Here is a 20,223-nt window from a genome sequence, read left to right as displayed (position 1 = left end):
CAAAAGGCGGTGTCTCAGGCATATTGGAAACCTGGCGACTCACACTTTTGGGCTGGCCTAATGGCAGCAAAGAAACAACTCTTTCGCTTTGGGTCTTTCGCGGTAAAGGACGGGTCAGAGATTCGTTTCTGGGAAGACATCTGGCTAGGCAATGCCAGTCTCCGAGAACAATATCCAGCCTTGTACAACATTGCTCGCGATAAGAACAATACTATTGCGCAGGTGCTCAGCTCATCCCCGCCGAATATTTCATTCAGGCGGGATTTGGTTGGCGCCCGACTTATGTCATGGCATAATCTGTTATCCCGTCTGGATCTGATTAACCTGACGCAAGGGCGTGATGTGTTTCGCTGGAACCTTACTACATCAGGGTCTTTCACGGTAGACTCTATGTATCGTGCGCTCACGCATTCTGAAGTACCGGAGAGCAATAACAAGAAAATCTGGAAGGCAAAGATTCCACTAAAAGTTAAAATATTCATGTGGTATCTTCGTAGAGGTGTTGTGTTAACCAAAGACAACCTTGCACGACGCAACTGGCCAGGAAGTAAGAAGTGTTGTTTTTGTACTCTTGACGAGACAATCAAACACCTTTTTTTTCAATGCAAGTTTGCACGTTCTACGTGGTCATTCATCCAAATAGCGTCAAATTTGTATCCGCCCACAAGTGTTGCCAATATTTTTGGTCATTGGTTGGATGGTATTTCAAATAGATTCAAAACGCTAATAAGGGTGGGAGCGTACGCCTTACTATGGTCGCTTTGGCTATGTAGAAACGATTTGGTTTTTAATGACAAAAATGCTTCTCCTCTGCAGGTTATTTTTCGTTGTACGCATTCGCTTCGTATGTGGTCTATGCTACAACGTGCGGAGTACCTACCGCTATTCAAGGCGGTGTGTACGCGATTGGAGCAGGTGGCTATGGAGGTTTTTACCCAACATGGGTGGCAGCATAATCTCCGGATCGGTCCATCAACCGTTTCGACATAGGCATAGTGTCGGTCTATAGGACTCTATTGTTGCCGAATTGTCGGGGTTTTTTTCTTGTCAGCTTTTTTTTGTTTGGCTGTGTGCATCCTAGTTATGCAGAGGCCGGGTGGTACTCTAAGTGCTTTGTATCGCTTGATGCTACATTTTGAGATAATAAAAACGCCCTTTATCGAAAAAAGCTTCTATCTTGCCGCCGGCCATGGTCTGGTCGGATGGACCTCACGGCATTGGTCGCGTGGATAAGGCAAGAGGAAATACAGTCGGTAAATTAGAAGGAACTTGTTTTATGTGTGGTGGGGTCCACAAATACAGCTGTTGGCGTTTGATTGGCCCTGCAGGCTACTGCGTGCAGGGAACCCAGCACGAGAGCCCGACCCGTTTGTGATTTCTGTGGCGGATCTGCATGGAAGTAATTACAGCCTGTTCAACATATTATATGGAAGATTAATCACGTTAGAGCCAAAGGGGAAATATGAATTGTCAGTTAAACTTTTCAGTTTGTTACGATTAGAGTAGCACATGTACATGAAATCTTGCTGAACGAGCAATCATGAACGTACAATTATTTTACTCCCTCCGTAAACTAATATAAGAGCTTTTAGAATACTAAAGTAGTGATCTAAACGCTCTTATATTAGTTTACAGAGGGAGTACGTCCTACAAAACAGACCATCAAACATATGTATTTCAACAATGTCACGGGAATACACTGTGGTTGCTTAATCACTTCTCCGCCTCCCCTCAAGCCGTACGGCGTCATCGTGCCCCTCGGCGGCATGGTGAGCACAAGCAACGTGTACTTATCAACAATTGTCTGGCCCTTCACATCAATGGTCGGCTGGACCGATAGCGGAGGCTTCTCGCAGGCTGACGACCAAGAGAATCCACACGAGGCATATTGGCTACGCGGCTGCTTCGGCCGCTGGAAGAAGCCACTGTTTCGCGTGTCGGCGAGGAGCCACTGCAATTAAAATCTGAACTGTATAATGCATGATTACCTAAGTTGACACGAACTAAATACAATAAATATAGTATTACCGGAAAGCAATAGTTCTATAAAAATCAGAACAAGAATTTGAAGTCGAAGATTTACTCTTATTGGCTTTCCATGTAGCTTGAGCATGTTCAAAATCTTTATAGCCTACCAAAATCAAAGCAGTTTACTCTGGATGACAATTGTCTTTACACGAGTACAAATGAACTTACATTATCTGCATCTTCCTCAGTCACTCTTGAAAAAGGGATAATTACATAGCCAAATGTAAAGATGAATCAATGCCATAGTTTTATGATTTTCTAGAAGGTTCAAGTTTCAACTAAGCCTGTTCATATTTTAAGTATAGAAAAGAAAACAACTTAGTGAAGAAGCATGATTTTGGTACAATATGATGAAAAAGGGTAAAATGAAACTAATATCTCAATGCAAGTTCTAAAATTTGGACAAACCTCGTGCTAGCACATCAAAGCGCAAACGATAAAATTCATGAACCGACAATGTCCTGCAAACCAGTGCCACCAGCTTGTCTTGTTGCTTGGGCAAAGAAAAGACATATGTCTGTATAGAAAATGTAGAAGATTCAATAAGATTCGGTGAAGGATTGTATATGCCTACATGTCGTATGATAGATGCCATAGAAAGTAACAGAAACAAACTAAGCAGCTTAATGCATGTCTAAGATAGGGAAACGGCATTGACAATTCAGCTTTGCACCTCTCGGCGCACAATAAATCAGCATGACAGAATGCAGAGCGGTAATCAAGGCTAGAATCAGATTACCCTATCGAAACTCCATATTTTGTTGCTTGAGTTTCTTGAATTTCATTTGCTAACATATCCTATATACCTAGGAGATTCATCCCCACTACCTATTTATCTCAACATGCAGCCTGTCCATGTTAGTAATTATACCATCTCATCAAAAACTGATCACCACGACCCCACATCACCCATAAAACATTTTTTTGTCTTTACATTGAACCATGTCGTTCAGTGGCTGGCCTTCTGTTTGGGTCGGAGCACAATGAGTCAATCTGTGTGTTGCGCAAATATGTTCATTTCCTCCGGAAAATCAGCGGCATGTTGATCTCCCCCACTATCTCCTTAATCACACACAAAAAGCAAAAAAGAAACGCTCACGTGACGCCCCGGTGTCTCACCCCATTGAAAGCTGCCCATTATTTATATGCATCCACAGAGACATTGCATGTCCACGTTAAAAGGGTTGGCTTTCATCTTCCTTTTACATCCAGTGTCCCTCCTTTACGCGGAGAAATTGACCCAAGTGGACGACCTGGGCGATGGCTCTCTCCTCCCCTCCCTCGCTCCCTCCCCGCGGGACGCCGTCGGCTTGCGGTCCCCCCTCGTCCCCGGCGTTCAAGTCAGATTCGCTCCCCTGCTCCCTTCTCCCCTTGTGCTCCTCTTCGGGCTATCCGCCGGCGGCGGGGCCCGAACCCCTCCACCTGCGTTCCCCCCTCCCTGTCCGGTGGCCCTGGCAGCGCCACGGGCCAACAAGTTCTGGGCCCTTGATTCCGACGACTCTGGCTCCGATTCTGATCCTGAGACTCCCCCTCCTCCTCGCTCGGCATCGGTGGTTGGGTTGCCTCCGTTATTGGTGGCGGGCCGTCGGCGCAAGTTTGCTCCGGGGGGTCGGGGCCGGCTGTGTGCGCTTGATGCGGGCCCGGATGGATGGCGTCGTGTTGGCCGTGGGCGCCGGCGCGCCGCTCCCTGGGCGGCGGATCCTTCTTTGGTGAGCCCGGGGGTGGACGCCATGGCCTCACCCGTCTCATCCTCCTCGGTGGCGGTGCCCTCCGGTTCGTCGCCGTCCAGGTGCCTCCCTTCCACGTCGTCGGCGGCGCCGGCGCAAACCCTAGATCTGGGATCGGGTCTTGCGTTGGTGCCCCGGTCCGTGGGCCGGGTCCCTCTGGTCGGTGACGGGCCGTGTGGGCCTGTGTCGGCCCCTTCGCTGGATTCCACGGCTGATTCCCCCCCCCCCTCGTGTCTGAGTCTGATGGGCCTAGGCCAGCCCAGTTGAGTCTGCCTTCCCCTTCGGCCCTTTCGACAGAGCCCGGCCTGGCTGGCTCCGGCTATTTATGGGTCCGGAAGGGGTCGGTTCCCCCTTTTCTAGGGTTTCCTGCCTCCGCTGCTGATCTGCGACGGCGCCGTTTCCCTATCCGCCGCTTTGTCAGATCCAAGCCTCCCCCTCCTCTCCTCCTCCCCTTCTCGTCGGTGGTGGCGATGGACCGCTCCCGTGGGTCCTCCAGCGACGCTGTCTCCGGCCTCAAGCGGGGGCGGGACGGCTCTGGCGACGCCGCTGCGGATCTGGAGTTTGAGGCGTCGCTCCGCGCCAAGCTCCAGGCTTCGCGGTCGGAGGCGGGTGCCGCTTCGGCGCGTGCGTCTGGTTCCGGGCCGGTGGCTTCTCCGTCCTTGGCGCCCGCAGCTCCGGTGCATGTGGGCGACCCTTGGGAACAGGCGGCGCGGGGGAGCCAGGCGGGATCTTCGGGCCCCTCCTCGTCTCCTTCCTCGCTTGCTCCCATGGGTGGGCCGCCGCGGACGCCGGCGGCGGGCGGCGGCGGGCCGTCCCGCTTCGTTCCTCGTGGTGGCTCTGGGCCCCGGCCCGGCGTCCGGTTGGCCCTGCGGCGGGACGTGGTGCTGGCGCGGGTGCCGTCGGTGGTTATTCTGGAGATGGCATCCTCCCTCCGCCGCCTTCTCGTGGTGCGAACCATAACTCCTCTCACTCCCAGGTTTCTAATCCCATCCTCACCTGCTTCGCGTGTCATCGCCCTGGTCATTTCCAGTCTCGGTGCGAGAACCCTCCTTTCTGTCTCATCTGTAGGGAGGATGGACACCTAACGGTGGACTGTCAGAGTAGGATCAAGCCCCCCTCCTTCGTGCATTTTGGGATTGGCCTCCCGGGTTGCTCTTTTTTTGCCATGGACAAGGAAGTCCCCGCAGCTGCTCCCATTCCCTCCCTGTCCAACGTGGGTGTCATTACTGTCCAAGACAAGCGTATCTCTTCACAAGCCCTCTTGGATGAACTTCATATGTGGGATGAAGGGGGTTGGGACTGGCAGATCCGGCAGCTTTTTGATTTCGAGTTTGCGGCCACTTTCCCCTCTAAAGAGAGTCTTCGCATGATGTCTTCCTGTACCAGTTTCACTCTCCCTGTGAATCAACTTGTTGTATCGGTCAAAGCGGCTTCCAACGGATCCAAGACCATATCTCCTCTGTCTGATGTCTGGGTGCTCGTTGATGATGTGCCTCCCAGCTTGCGCACCGCGTCCTTCTTGATGGCTTTTGGGGTGCTTATCGGGAAACCTATTGAGGTCGATCTTGCTTCGCTGTCGGTTCTGGGTCCTGCTCGCCTTCGTGTGTGGTGTGTTGATCCGATCTGCATCCGTGGTTCCGTTGATGTCTTCCCGGCGGCTGGTGGCTTTCGTCTTCGAGTTCGGGTGGAAGGTGCTCCTGGTGCGGTCGCTCCTCCTCCCCCCCTCCTCCCCCGGCCTCGGGTGACGATGACAAGAGCCGGGAGGGTGGGGGGTCCTGAGGACTCGCTGAATGGCACGGATCCCCGATTCACCCAGTCTGCGTGGGATGGGCTTTCTCCTGCTGAGCAGGAGCCGATGAAGGACTGTGCTCCGGCTCCGGCGGGTGGTGGGGTTCAGGGCTCCGTGCCTAGTACGGTGGCTGGTCCTGCGGCCGCGGCTGCTTCGAAGGGCACCCCCTTGTCGGGGGCGTGCTCCAACATGCCCGTGCGCCCCACCTCCCCCTCGCTGTCCGGCATTGAAGATCTACCTCCAGTGGGACCTTCAGCGGCCAAGAAAAGAAAGAAGTCCTCGGTGAAGAAGTTTTCCGCGAAGAGCCGGGCCTCGGGGGACTCCAGGCAGTCGGCGGCTGGGCTCTGCCGCCGTCTGGAGGCGGACCTGGGAGCGGCTTCGGGCCCTTCTTCGGCGGCGGCTTCCCCTGGTCGGGCCCCTCCGGTCCCTGTGCGCTCTCCTGCCTCGACCGCTCGCAAGAGTGGCCGCGTCTCCAGCAGTGGCGAGCGCGTGGTGGATCGGGCGGCTCGGCGTGCGGCGGCGCGTGATCTTCCCCCCTCAGGTTTGGATTCACCCTCATCTCCTTCCCCCCCTTTGGCTCAGTCTCCTGTTAGGCTTGTTTTACCCTCCCATTCCGATGAACATCTCCTTTCGATATTAGCTGATGTTGGGATATGTCTAGACGCTAGCGTGGGTTCTCCCTCCTCTCTGTTGCAGTTGATTCGTGCTAATGAACGTGCTCAGGCTGATATCGCCAAGGCCAAGGAGGCCGGGACTGGGATGGATGCCCCTCTGGTTGTGGCCGGAGGGGAACGGGGCGAGGTTGCTAGGGGGCAGCTGTCTCCGGTGCAGAAGCGCGGGGCCGGGAAACGTGCTAAAACCTGCAAGGCTCCGTGCAGGTCGAGCTTGAGAATTAAAAACCTTTCCCTAAGATGAAGGCCCTGTTTTGGAACATTAGAGGGTTCTGCGCTAGGGGGCGCAGAGACCAACTGAAGGACTTAATGCGCGCTGAAAGAATTGATTTTATCGGGCTTGTTGAGACTCTTAAACCCTCCTTTTCTCCTTCTGAACTATCGGCGATTGCTGGGATTGATAGATTTAGGTGGAATTTCGTGGCCTCTGTTGGTCAGTCCGGCGGCTTTCTTCTGGGCACACCAATAATGTCACCTTTGATTTTGTGGCTTTCGACCATGGTATATACTGGGCTAGTTTGGTAGTTTCCCTACGTTCCAATAACACCCTCCTTGAACTTATGGTAGTATATGGTCCGGCTGATCATTCCTTGTCACAAATTTTCTTGGATGAGATTTTTACTAAAATTGATGCCTGCCAACTGCCACTCCTGATTGGGGGTGATTTTAATCTGCTTCGGTATCCTTCTGATAAGAGTTCTGTCAATTTCTCCTGGGTGCGGGCCGAGGCTTTTAATGCTTTCATCAGGGACACGGCTATCCGTGAGATCCCGAGGGTTGGGGCCCGCTACACTTGGACCAACCGACAGACTTGTCCTATTCGCTCGGTTCTTGATAGAGTTTTTATCTGCCCTGCTTGGGATGGCCTTTTTCCTCGCTGCTCACTTCGGGCCCTCCCCATCGTCGGGTCCGATCACGCTCCTCTCATCCTTGACGATGGTCTCTGCCCCAATGGCTGCCAAAGATTTCAATTTGACGCGTCCTGGCTTTTAGTGGAAGGGTTCCCTGATATGCTGGCTCAGAAGATCTTGGGCTTTCTTACCTCCCCCCATCGTTCATTTGGCCCTATGGATGACTGGCATTATGTTTCTTACTCCCTACGCAAGTTCCTTAGAGGATGGGCCAAGAACCACTTTGCTGAGTCGAGGCGCGACAAATCTAGGTTGAGTGCTCAAATTAGTGCCTTCGACTCCCATGCGGACAACGGTGGGCTCTCGGCTACTGAGTGGCAAGTTCGCTATGGCCTTGAGAAGGAGCTTCTGGCTATTCATCGCCAAGAGGAAGTGTATTGGAAGCAAAGGGGTACGATTAATTGGACTCTTAAGGGTGATTCTCCCACGGCTTACTTTTTCGCCATTGCGAATGGCAGACGGCGTAGATGTTTGATTAACAGCCTCATTATTGATGGTGTTAGGGTCTCTGAACCGCCAGTCATTCTCCGTCATGTAGTTCGGTTCTTCTCTAACCTGCTTTCGGCTAAACCAGACCTCGGATTCGCGCTAGCCCCGGGCTTCTGGGCTCCCCTTGATAGGATTTCTCACGCTTATAATGAGCTTCTGTTGATTCCCCCTTCTGAGGAGGAAATTTTTGATACTATTCGGACGGCTAATTCTAATGCGGCTTCAGGCCCTGATGGTTTCTCCATTCCGTTCTTTCGACAATTCTGGCCCCAACTAAAAGGTCTAATTTCTGCTGTCATCCAAGGGTATTGGCTGGGATCGGTTGACATTTCTAGACTTAACTATGCGGTTCTCTCCCTCATCCCTAAGGTCAAGGGTGCGGATATGATTTCTCAATTTAGGCCGATTGCTTTAATCAACAACTTCGCAAAGATGCCTGCAAAGGGCATGGCCACTAGGCTATCTCCCATTGCACATCGGACCATTAGCCCTTTCCAGTCTGCTTTCATCAAAGGGAGGTTCATTTTGGACGGGATACTTTGTTTACATGAGATTGTTCATGACTTACGGGTGCGAGGGACCAAGGCTGTGGTTCTCAAACTTGACTTTGAAAAGGCATACGACTCGGTTAGCTGGAAATTCCTTCGGCAAGTTCTTTTGGCTAAGGGCTTTGAGGGGCCTGTTATGCAGCACTTGATGCAATTGGTTTTTGGGGGGCACACGGCTGTGGCTGTCAATGGCCAAATTAGCCAGTTTTTTGCTAATGGCAGGGGCCTCAGGCAAGGGGATCCAGCGTCCCCTTTACTCTTCAACTTTGTGGCTGATGCTCTATCTCGCATTCTCTCTCGAGCTGCCTTGGTTGGTCATATCACTCCGGTGAGCTCTCATCTCATTCCTAATGGCATCTCTCATCTCCAATATGCGGATGATACTATAATTCTGATGGAACTTAATGATAATAGCCTCACCAATCTGAAATTCCTTCTGCTTTGTTTCGAAGCGCTCTCAGGTCTTAAAATCAATTTCTCTAAGAGTGAGGTTGTAGTGACTGGGGTCTCGGACGAAGAGGCGCAGCGGGTGGCCCGTCTTCTTAACTGCTCTTTGGGATCCTACCCTCTCAAATATCTAGGCCTCCCCATTTCTCCGCTTAAACTTTTGGCTAAAGACTTCGCTCCGGTGGTTACCAAAGTTGGCAACAGAGTTCTCCCTTGTCGAGGGCGATATAATACGCAAGCAGGCAAGGTCGCCCTTACTAACTCCTGTCTTTCTTCGCTACCTATGTTCTTAATGGGATTCTATCTTCTCTCTAGTGGGGTTCATAATGGTTTTGACAAGCATAGGGGTGCTTTCTATTGGAACGCAGCGGACAATAAACGTAAGTACAGGATGGTCAGATGGGACATTATATGTCGCCCCAAGGCCAAAGGGGGTCTGGGCATTATTAATACGCGAGTGATGAATAATTGTCTTATGATCAAATGGTGGTGGAAGATCATGACTCTTGAGGAACTGCCACCCTGGCTCTCTATCCTAAAAGCTAAATATTTCCCCTCCTCGAGTCCTATGTTCGCGCCGGCTGCGGGTGGGTCGCAATTTTGGCATCAACTGGTTAAAGTCCGGCCGATCTTTCGGTCCCTTGTAAAATTTGTAGTTAGGAACGGTAAGTCTACGCGGTTTTGGCTTGATTGGTGGGTCGGGGACTCCACGCTGGTTGTTGCTTTTCCGGTTCTATTTTCATATTGCGATGATACTGAGGTTTCTATCTTTGAGCTCTCGGCTAGGGGTTGGGTTCTGGATTTTCGTCATTCTCTTTCTCCTGAAGAGTTGGAAGATTGGCAGCGCCTTACTGCTTGCTTCCCCCTGCTCTCGGAGGAAGAGGATGCCGTGGTGTGGCCCCTCTCCTCTTCGGGGCGTTTTTCGGTTAAATCTGCTTACTCCAAGCTTACTCCGGCCCGGTCAAGTTTAAGCATGTCTGGTCGGCTCGAATTCCTCCTAAGATCAAGATATTTCTCTGGCAAGCTGTCCGGAGTAAGCTTCCGGCGGCCGATCAGATTAAGAAAAGAAACGGGCCGGGGTCCGACAGGTGTGTGCTTTGTGGGGCACTGGAGAACACCGAGCATATTTTCTTTCACTGCTCCTTAGCTAAACTTATGTGGAGTTGCATCAGACTCTGGTTACATGTAAATTGGTCCCCTTCCTCCTTTGAAGACCTGAGGCATTATGTCAATCTTCTTTCTGGCCATTCTAAAAGAGTCTTCTTAGTTGGATGGGCTGCGATTGGCTGGTCGTTGTGGACTACTAGGAATAAGTTCTCGATTGAACATATTTTTCCGGCTAATCCTGTCAATTGCTTATTTAAAGCCAATGGTTTCTTGCAGCAATGGAGATTATTGACTAAAGAAGGGGACCTCCAGGCCTTCGACGCCATGCTATCCAAGATGAAATCTACGGCGTCTGGGCTTCTTCGGCTTTCTTTGAGGACGGCTTCCTGAATGCTCTTTTGGTGTCTGGTTTAGGCTGGCCTGCGTGCCATGTAAGGCCGCTGGCCTTGTAATGATACTTTATCTTCTGCGCGTGATACTTTGTTGGGTGCTGTTGTTGGTCATATACTCTGCCTGGTGGCTTTATCTATAAAGTCGGTCTCTCGCCTTTTCTATAAAAAAAAAGTGTCCCTCCTTTTATTGGCTTTGCTTACCCATTTGTTGGCTTCCATGGACTCCAACCACTTTGATCTGGAGCATGAACTCCGAAGCATCCGAGAGCACAAGACCCATTGGTTGCGCACTTCGCCGTTGACTCCGTTGGCAATCCAGAATGAGGCCCGGACTCTGCCATTTTGATGGGGCCATGCCCCCGATGGTGTTACCTTTCCCCTGATGTCGTGTTGTTTTTGTTTCTTGAGAAAATGTAAAAGCATTGTGTTGTCAAATGAGTTGGTCAGACCAACACTTAATTTGAGCAGATATTCTGTTAAATTTCTTTTAGTTAATCCAAGCATGTAGGTCAGCAGACATTGTACCACCATATTAGCTGATTAGTATGCCAACATTGCCTAGCAACGCGCGGGGAACTATCTAGTATACACAAACTATTAGGATAAGATGCATGATGGTTGTTCAACAAGTTAAGGGAGAAATAAATATATTCGAAGGCAGCAATTACCTGCTTTGAATTTTTTGCTGATGGTTCCATCTGGAAAAGCATGTTTCAATCTGTAGCCCAATAATTGCCAATCAAACTGATTTAGTGTGCGTTGATTCTCTGTGTGACCCAATTCACTTCGAAAAACTGAATTAGCCCACAGATAATAAATGTAGCTCGTCTTCACAAGAACCATTAGCAGTAGCATCTAGTAAAATCTAGGGGAATAAAATGAAAGATTCAGGTTGTATCACTCGCCTTGAATTGGAGAAGCGCCAAATAATAGTGAAGGATAAATTCAGTCTCTTTGACCACTCTAAATGCTACTCTGCATGGGTAAAAATTTGGCAATGTTATTAGCAAGAAATCGTAATAGGCTATGAACTCTAAATATTTAGCCAACAAATAAAAAAATAAAAAAGAAGGCAATAATAAATATACTTCATATAGCTTAGTTTGAGTCACACGAAGAAAAAAGGACACCATAGACGCAAAACAACCTATACTGATGAGCAATAGGAAACACCAATCTAAAAAAAGCACAAGTTTGTATTAAACTACTGATATCCAAAGAAATGCTTCCCAGGATTAGTTTTCGCAAGATTATCACCTAAGCAACATGCTGTTCAGAGGCAGCCGACGTCAAAATGGACATGAACGGCAACAAGTTATTGGCAAAAGGCTGCTTGAGTTCTCCATCAATCATCTCAATAGCCTGCAAGATCCTCATTGATGTTGTGACGCATTAACAGAACATTCCATATTTCTGCTATAATGCATATATCTAAGGCCTACGTATGCCTTTGGTAGCGAAGTTAAAAAGTCCAAAAATGGCTGATAGCATAGTAAGTGAAGCAACACCATACCATTGGCTACTTCCCATCGTAACGACCAGATATATAAACCAAAACAAATAAAAAGTGAAGAGGTACCGTGTGTGCTGCAATAGTCTCTATTAACGCACATCAAGATATAGAGTATCATTAATCAGAATATGAACAATCTGTTCAGTGGTTTCACTGTTATTGCTCAGGTTCTGAATGAGACTTTGAAGATGAGATGATAAAACAACACAAAAACGCTCATGCAGTAGAAGACAAGACAACTGAATATAGCATTACACATTAAATCTAAACCTAAATGAATTTAATAATCAACGTGCTGGGGCTGTAACTACAACTGAAAAACTACACTAAGAGCCTTATGCAAAAATATACAGGAAGTTACATGAGCTAGACTTCCAGCTAGCACGCCAACCATGAAATGTGCAGCGCGAGATACTACACTATCATCAGATTCCATTGCCCAATCCCGCAGGGCAAATATGCAAGCCTGTTAGAAACTTTTCAACTACAGGAAGACAAATGGCTAATGGACATGTACAGCTAGGGAAATAGTCCATGACGTTCACCTTAAGAATAAGCACCTTAGTAGTTCGGGCAGCTATTGTAACCCTTCTTTAAATAACAGGGCCTATAATTTCTTTAATAGACTTATCCAAAGCAACATCAACGATTCTATGAAGATCAAGATAGACCAGCAGTAAAATAGACTGAAATGCATAGGGTGTACACTTCAGATTCCAGAAGTAGCAGTATTTGCCGACCAAATTGACATCATAATTATATCATTCGTTTATTCCCAAGAAACATGTAACCAGCTGAAGTCCCAAGAAACATGTAACCAGCTGAAGTTGATGGAAACGTGAGGCAGCAATTGACACCAAGATCAGCACCTGCGAAACAATACAGTGTCAAGGAAAATACAAAGCAAAGAAATATGAAAGAAGGAAGAAGAAGGAAAATAGAAGGAATAGCTCAAATCCAAGGAACAAATACCCAACAATATCAGGACCTCTCGGGTTTCTTTTTTCTTAGCTCATTCAAACAGAGTATAATAATTAAAAAAATCTATCGCAGAGTATCACATGATGCAATAACCAAACCGCTAATTTGACATGGATACAAAAAATGTAAAAAGAATCTCAAAAAGAAAAACCGAGGCCTGTAGTGAGATTTTTTTTTGACAAATACGGAAGGCTCATTGCTATCTATCAGTTGCTTCTTCTAAATCTCCACCTATCGAGTGCCTCCTGTTAATAAAGACACACATGAGGGTTCTCTCAACTACACCATCCCATGCTAACCAACCAAGGAACTGGACGAACAGTAGAGATCAAATTGGTAATTAAGAGAAAAAAATTGTTGTTTACAGTTGTATTTTCAAAGTTTCAGAAAAAAAATGCATGTGTGATGTATCGTCATTGGTACTTACAGAAAAGGCATTGCTTTTGACTTGCTAAGTAAACGTGTGTGATCCTCTCTTTTTTTTGTGCACAATACACCAACCCTGAACCCAAGTGACATCAAATAATGTATGCATAGCATCAAACTAAGTAAAATACATATTAAAAAACTTAAGTAAAGGAAACCAGGGCCTAGAGCAGGTACCTGAACACCCAAGGCTGACGACAATGTGATGCCCAATCCACACCAAGATTGAGTCCCTGTAAAACTGATTGGGCAGGACATGAATAATACAACGTCAATCAGGCGAAGACAACAAAAGGGAAAGGGGAAGAAGATAGAGGATTGGGCATAGAAATTCCAAACGTGAGAAACGATCAGTGTGGCACATGCAAGAAGGCGTAGAAATTGATCTTCCTCCTGATCAGCGACTCAGCCTTATTCCCCTTCCCACTCCCACAACCATATTTTGCTACTTCCTCTATAAAGAAATATAAGAGCGTCAGGACCGGCCCTGGGGTATGGCCGATGGGGCGACGGCCCAGGGCCTAGGCGGAGGGGGGCCCATGATGTAGTGTGTATGTATACTATAGCCCAGCAAAAACAATAGGTAAAGCTTTTTTACAGAAGAAACCAAACGACATGGCCAGATGGGCTAGGCCCATGCCCCATGAGATAACCAGCGATCGATTAGCCAAGCGTCACGCGCACGATCGGTGCCAGATGCGAGGCACGGTTGCCTGCTCGTTTTCCTTCGTCAGCTCCTCTGTTCATCTGTCTAATCGTCTTCCTCCTCTTGTCTGCCGCCGCTGCCCGTGCCGCCGCGGCCGCACGGCAGTCCGGCAGCCCGGCCATCCGGCATCCGGGAAGGCGGCAAGTCCGCTACTTGGTCGACTGCAAGTCTGCAACGCCGTGAGCACACCATAGATTCAACTATTATGTACGTATTCAAGTATTATTCAACTATTCATCCGTGTATGTCTAGGGTTCCAATCATCCGATGTATAAATTCCTAATCTATTTTTGATGATGAACAGGAAGATTACCTTTCATCTATTTTTGATCCAAGAACATGGGAAATTGTTGACAATAGCAAAAGGGATATTTTAATTGAGAAGAAACCTGTTAGACAACCAGATCTTGAGTTCGAGAAGGACACCATTGGTAGACACTTTTCATATGCTTTTTACTCCAGAAAGTTAAGTAATGGTAAGTTTGTTGACAGAAAGTGGTTATGTGCTGCATTGAGAAGGATATCTTGGACAATGTTGATCCTGATTGTGCCCTCCAAAGAAACTTTTTCTGAAGCACTAAAGTATTATTGTTGTCGATGGATTCAGTCGAATTTGGTTCTTATTTGAGGTAATCATGTCATGTTAGTTTCATTTTGCTATCTTTTTAGTATTTTTGTTGTCGATGGAATCAGGTAGAATTTGGTTATTATTGTTGTCGCTGGAGTCAGTCGAATTATTATAGTCAAATTTTAAACTAAAGATGTGTGGTTGAAACTTACTCTTAATAAGTTATATATATATATAATGCTTATGTATCAAGCACACACATGCATGTATATTGCCTTAGGACATAGGGGCCCATGTTACCGAGTTCGCCTAGGGCCCCCCGAAACACAGGGCCGGCCCTGAAGAGCGTTTAGATCACTACTTTAGTTATCTAAACGCTCTTATATTTCTTTACGGAGGGAGTACATGTTAATTCCTACGGCAGCACGGGGAAAACAAATCTGTGTAGAATTCATAAAAATTTTAGCGTCATATTTAACTGAACCTATACCATTGAATTCCTAGCATACCAGCAATTCCTGATGATATAATTTGTGAAGCTACTCTTTTTGCTAGAACCAATCATCACGGATGGCATAATCATGTGGTGGTAGAGTAGGGGAATTGAAAAAGAAGAGGGTGAATCGACACAAGGTTGTCCATCCTGGGCAGGGAGAGGCTGTATCGTTTAAGCAGCGGGGGCGAGTTTGCGAGGCCATGGAGCTTGTTTTATTTGTCAGACACTTTTATGGTAATTTCAGCATAAGAGGTGTGGCATATTGTTCGACCCCATTTTTTAGTAACCACCACTACAGTTCCGAAATGAGAGAGACATTTGAAAACTACTTCTTTTCTGAGCAGAATGTCTGAAGTTACGTGTTGCTTACCAAGTCAAGCAAGATACTGGAGGCCTTGAAGTCACAGTAGATCACTGGCGGGTCGGCGTCGTGGAGAAGGCAAGGCCCTTGGCCGCACCGACAGCGATCTTCATACTTGTCATCCACAGGAGGGAGCCATTTATACATGAAGGAAATAGGATGTTTCAGGTCAGTTTCCTAGTCCACATTGACCAATAGTTGTAACTTGCAAGCACCAAGAAGTTGGTCGGAGGATTAATATTTAATCCAAAATATACAACGTTTTAGTAAATATCCAATGTCTACATTCGTCTGACTTCAAAAAGAGAAAGAATTGTCCCTTTGGAAGCCCGAGAGCAATTGGTTCCTTGTGTTTCATGTTGTGTGGCATGTGGCCGTGGGTAGCAGGGAATTTCCAGCTACAAACTCCATGATGGGGTACAGAATGATTAGCTCCAATTTCATTCGTTAATAATATCCCGGTCAACCGCATGGCTCTTAAATAAATCTTTCTTTAACCTGCATCTAGCTAGAGGAATTTGAACACTTGCTAGTACTCAATTACCCTAACTGGTCACTGGATTGCACACTAAATTAGCTGCAAGTTTTTTATTTCGCCAGGTTTCCTTGATTAGGACAGGCATATAGATTGTGGGATCAACCTCTTTTCCATGATAGGGTGCCGCCCTAGAAATTGCGAATATTTAACATTCAACGATATCCAATTGACAGTCGGAGTACCATATTATCCATCCATGATAGGAGAGCAAGAGCACATATTGCTTTGGGTATCCATTCATGATAGGAGAGGAAGAGCACATATTGCTCTGGGTATCTCACACTGAATCGGTTCCTCAAAGTGCGCATTCCATCATCATGGGTAAACTCTAGCTTTGGTTAATACCCTAGTTGTACTTATCTTGTTAATTACAAAATTTTCTGTGTTGCAAAAGAGAATAAACCATTTTCTTTCTTCTCCCTTTGTTCTCTTGTACTTGCACAAACCCCTTTTGGCTCTCAAACTGAACCATGGCAGGTGTCCACTCTATACTTGCTTAGCCACGGAGAGCAGGACATTGAGCATCACATAAAACATACACAATCTAAACTAAACCCTGCCATTGCAAAGATCATTCGAGTTGGAAAATACTAATTGACGACATACGGCCCCAGTGTCCACTTGTCTGCTCAGCTTGATGTTACTTTCCCATTTTTATAGTTTATATACATTTTTTAATTTTTTACTTGACTTAAAGAAAAGAAACTTCAGGGGACAAGAACCTAAGAAGCACTGACATGGCAAAAACTGCCGATTTGCTGTCCTGATACGAAATACGCCTGGATACGTGTATCGCTAATGGACCAGATGACACTTATACGTGTTCGGATTTCCAAATCACTAACATTTTTCTTTATCTTGGTGGTCTCAAGAACCACCAAATGTAATAATCCTTAGAATGATCAATTGACAACAGAAAGCAGTGAAGAACTCACTTTCAAAGAGGTGTGTTTCTAGGCTCCTGACGCTCATGAACTTGTACACCAGCATCTGATGTTCGTCCTCATAGTGGTACCCCATCAATTTCACCGGGATCTTGTGACTCAGTTGCCCAAGAAAGAATCCTCGGCCTACAAAAACTCACAAAGCTAAAACCAATAAAGAAACGGCCAATAAGCAACCGAAACAACCAAGAAAACATCCAAATGAGCTGTAGAATCAAAGAAGAAGAAACCAAAAAAATGAATAGGAGATGTGAACCAAGCCAAAACTTAAGTGCAGGGGGATCAAATCCAAGGATTCACTTCACCAACCCACAACAACCAAGGGGCACACAACAAAGGAGGCGAACGACGCCTCCATATGCCATCCCCTTCCTTCCCATCCTCTGCGACCATCATGGTTGTCCGGTGGAACGCAAAGACATGAAGGTCTGGGGAGAAGCTGGGATGGGCTGACGGGGGGCGGCACGGGGAGGCTAGCCCCTCCTTCCGGCACAAAAGTGCCCATCAGCCCACGGAGTGCACCGTCCTGCACAGCCCACTGTAAGTGACAGAGAGGCAAGCTCACAGGCGATCGCTGCAGCGAAGGCGCGAAGCGTTTCAAGTATTCATGGGCTGGCGGGTTGAGTGGTAGAGTGGGTCGTTGGGCCGAGTGTTGGGTTGTAAGCCACGATATATAAGTGGGCGAGCAAGCGTTGTACGTCATCGAGTTTGAAATTGAATTCATTCTAGCCTCTCGTTCTCTCTTATCCTCTCCTGAGCTGTCTCGCTCTCGTTCTCCTCCTTCATCTCCGATCCCAATCTCCACCTGCTTCTCCGGCCGGTCGCCGTCGACGAGCACCCTCCCTAGGGGGTGACAGTTGGTATCAGAGCCGACGATCCTCACTGCTGTTTTCCTCCGGAAATTTTTTCCCGATTCGTACCCGGCAAATCTGAGGCGACGGTGGCGGATCACCCTAGGGTTCGATCTGCGTAATTCCTGACCTGAGTGGGTTGATTCGGGGAAATCCGGCAACCACGACGACATTCAAGCCAAATCCACAGTCGCGCTTCCTCGCGGACGAGTTGGAGACGCTCCAGGAATGACTGCTGAAGGAGTTCGCGGAGATCAGGGCCACTCAGAGCAAGTTGTTCGCCGTCGCGGGACTCAGCGCGCAGCTCGAGGCTCTCGACGCCAAGCTGACGGAGCAAGGCGCACGCCTCGATCAGGTGCAAGTCAAAGTGGATCTCTCCTGCAACACTCTGGGACAGGTGCTGCAGAGTCAGGCTCGTGCGGCACAGATGCATAAGCAGCAAGGAGCAGCAGAGGCCTCGTCTCCGACTGCTTCTGAGGTTTTGGATGGCATACTCGGCGCGGCACCGTGATCAGTCAGACGACCTTCGCCACGCCCGATTCAGATGCCTGAGGTACATCACGTTCCACAACAACCCATACTTACTGTAGTCGATGAGAGCATGGGCAAGAGGCAATGGATGCCAAAAATGGATTTCCCAAGGTTTGATGGCACGGATGTAAGGATTTGGCTGGACAAGTGTGAGGCATTCTTCAGGCTATATCACATTCCTGGCAATTTTAAGGTCACCTCTGCTTCTCTATATCTGTCGGATAATGCAGCCCGTTGGTATCAGGCATCCAAACAGTCTAGGGAATTCCATACTTGGGAGCAGTTTTGTCACGCGATTTTGCTGGAGTTTGATGTTGATGTGTATCGGCAGAAGATGAAAGATCTGTTGTTGTTAAAACAAATAGATACGGTCGAGGAATATAAACAACAATTCCTGCAGCTGGTATACACGATTAAGCTGTATGAACCTACAATCAGTGACACATTCTTGGTCACTAGGTTTGTGCTAGGACTCAAGGAGGAACTCCGATCAGCTGTGGAATTTCAGATGCCGAGTACTGTCCAATTGGCAGCTTTATATGCTTCAGTGCATGAGGGATTACTGCTACAACAGAGAGCACACAAACCAAATTTCCAGAAAACTACATATACAAAGTCAGACAATCGATCGGGTTTAGCAACAGGGGAGTTATGGAAAGCAAAATAGTTGAAGGAATATCGTCGAGCCAATGGACTGTGTTATAAATGTGGGGAAAAATTTGCACCTGGTCATGTATGTAATCAGCCTGTGGCAGGGGGAGCTCAGTTAAAAGCAGCAGAGGTACAAGTTACATAGGAAATCATATCAGATGCTGTGTTGGATGCTTTAGTAGCTGGAGGACAGGAAGAATGTGCCACTATCTCAGTAAATGCATTGTCAGGTGCACCAAATCCAAAAACCATTCAGCTGAGAGCTCTTGTGCAGAACAAGGTGGTGCTGATACTAGTTGATTCAGGCAGCACACACACGTTTGTGGATAAGGCTTTACTAGATAAGGTGGCTATTCCTACTGAGAAATTAGTAAATCCTTTACAAGTTAAGGTAGCAAATGGAAGTCTTATTGCTTGTACTGAAAAAGTACCTCAACTCACCTGGTGGATACAGGGGCACGGTTTCAGTAACTCCATGCAAGTATTGCCACTAGGAGGGCATGACATTATTTTGGGCATGGATTGGCTAGAGCAATGGGGCGTAATGCAGTGTCATTGGGCTGACAAGTGGATACAATTTCAGTATCAGGGCAAAGAGATCAAACTTCAAGGAGTTCTGCATGTTCAACAAGAGAGTATAGAGGAGATATTTGCTGAACAGTTCCTTAAGTGGGAAAAAGGAAACGATGTGTGGGCTACTGCACTGCTAAATCGCATAGTAATGGCACCTGTTACAGAAGTTCCTCTAGAGGTGCAACAAGTGTTGGACAGGAACAAACAGGTGTTCCAAGAGCCACACACTTTACCTCCACACAGAGCTTTTGATCACAAAATAAATCTAGTACCAAATGTTGCTCCTGTTAATTGTAGACCATACAGATACTCTCCCTTACAAAAGGATGAAATTGAGAAACAAGTAAAGGAAATGTTGGATGCAGGTCTCATTACACCCAGTATAAGCCCTTTTGCTGCACCAGTTTTGTTAGTCAAAAAGAAGGATGGGACTTGGAGGTTTTGTGTGGATTACAGAAAACTTAATGCCATTACTATGAAGAACAAGTTTCCTATGCCAGTGATAGATGAGATTTTGGATGAATTAGGAGGAGCAAAATGGTTCTCCAAGTTGGATCTCAGATCTGGGTACCATCAGATAAGAATGCAAGAGGAGGATGAGTTTAAAACAGCATTCAAAACCCATCATGGGCAGTTCCAGTTTAGGGTAATGCCTTTTGGATTAGCTACTGCTCCAGGCACCTTTCAGTGTGTCATGAATTTTGCTTTTGCTGGAGCTAATAGGAAATATGTCCTAATCTTCATGGATGATATACTGGTGTTCAGTGGACCACTGGAGGAACATATAGAGCATCTTTAGTCAGTGTTTGATATACTCAAAGAAAATCAATTGTTTGTCAAAGAAAGTAAGTGTGTTTTGCTCAACAATCCTTGGAGTATCTGGGGCACATAATTTCTGACACAGGTGTATCTACTGATCCTGCCAAAACTGAAGCTATGCTACAGTGGCCAATTCCCACATCTGTAACTGAATTG

At 47.3% G+C, this 20,223-nt stretch overlaps 2 long non-coding RNA genes across 5 annotated transcripts; one reads left to right on the top strand and one right to left on the bottom strand.

Annotated features, from left to right (window-relative positions):
* Positions 1-1,467: 1,467 nt before the first annotated feature.
* On the bottom strand, positions 1,468-13,421 carry LOC119363656. 3 transcript variants are annotated; one of them, XR_005174233.1, is made up of 6 exons: positions 13,207-13,421; positions 11,367-12,491; positions 10,778-11,084; positions 2,437-2,545; positions 2,029-2,131; positions 1,468-1,951 (listed from the first exon to the last, which is right to left on the bottom strand). It is a non-coding gene; the product is annotated as an uncharacterized LOC119363656 (long non-coding RNA). The 3 variants fall into 3 exon arrangements; XR_005174230.1 differs by lacking the exon at positions 2,029-2,131; XR_005174232.1 differs by lacking the exons at positions 2,029-2,131; positions 13,207-13,421 and adding an exon at positions 13,031-13,116.
* Positions 13,422-13,773: 352 nt separating this feature from the next.
* LOC119367701 lies at positions 13,774-16,042 on the top strand. 2 transcript variants are annotated; one of them, XR_005176406.1, is made up of 5 exons: positions 13,774-13,942; positions 14,040-14,166; positions 14,228-14,364; positions 14,859-15,051; positions 15,144-16,042. It is a non-coding gene; the product is annotated as an uncharacterized LOC119367701 (long non-coding RNA). The 2 variants fall into 2 exon arrangements; XR_005176405.1 differs by having other exon boundaries at positions 14,040-14,364.
* Positions 16,043-20,223: the final 4,181 nt, after the last annotated feature.

Source organism: Triticum dicoccoides, chromosome 2B (assembly GCF_002162155.2).
Source record: "Triticum dicoccoides isolate Atlit2015 ecotype Zavitan chromosome 2B, WEW_v2.0, whole genome shotgun sequence".
Classification (NCBI taxonomy): Eukaryota; Viridiplantae; Streptophyta; class Magnoliopsida; order Poales; family Poaceae; genus Triticum; species Triticum dicoccoides.
Note: the sequence above shows the minus strand (reverse complement) of the source record. Positions and strands in the feature narration are given on the sequence as shown.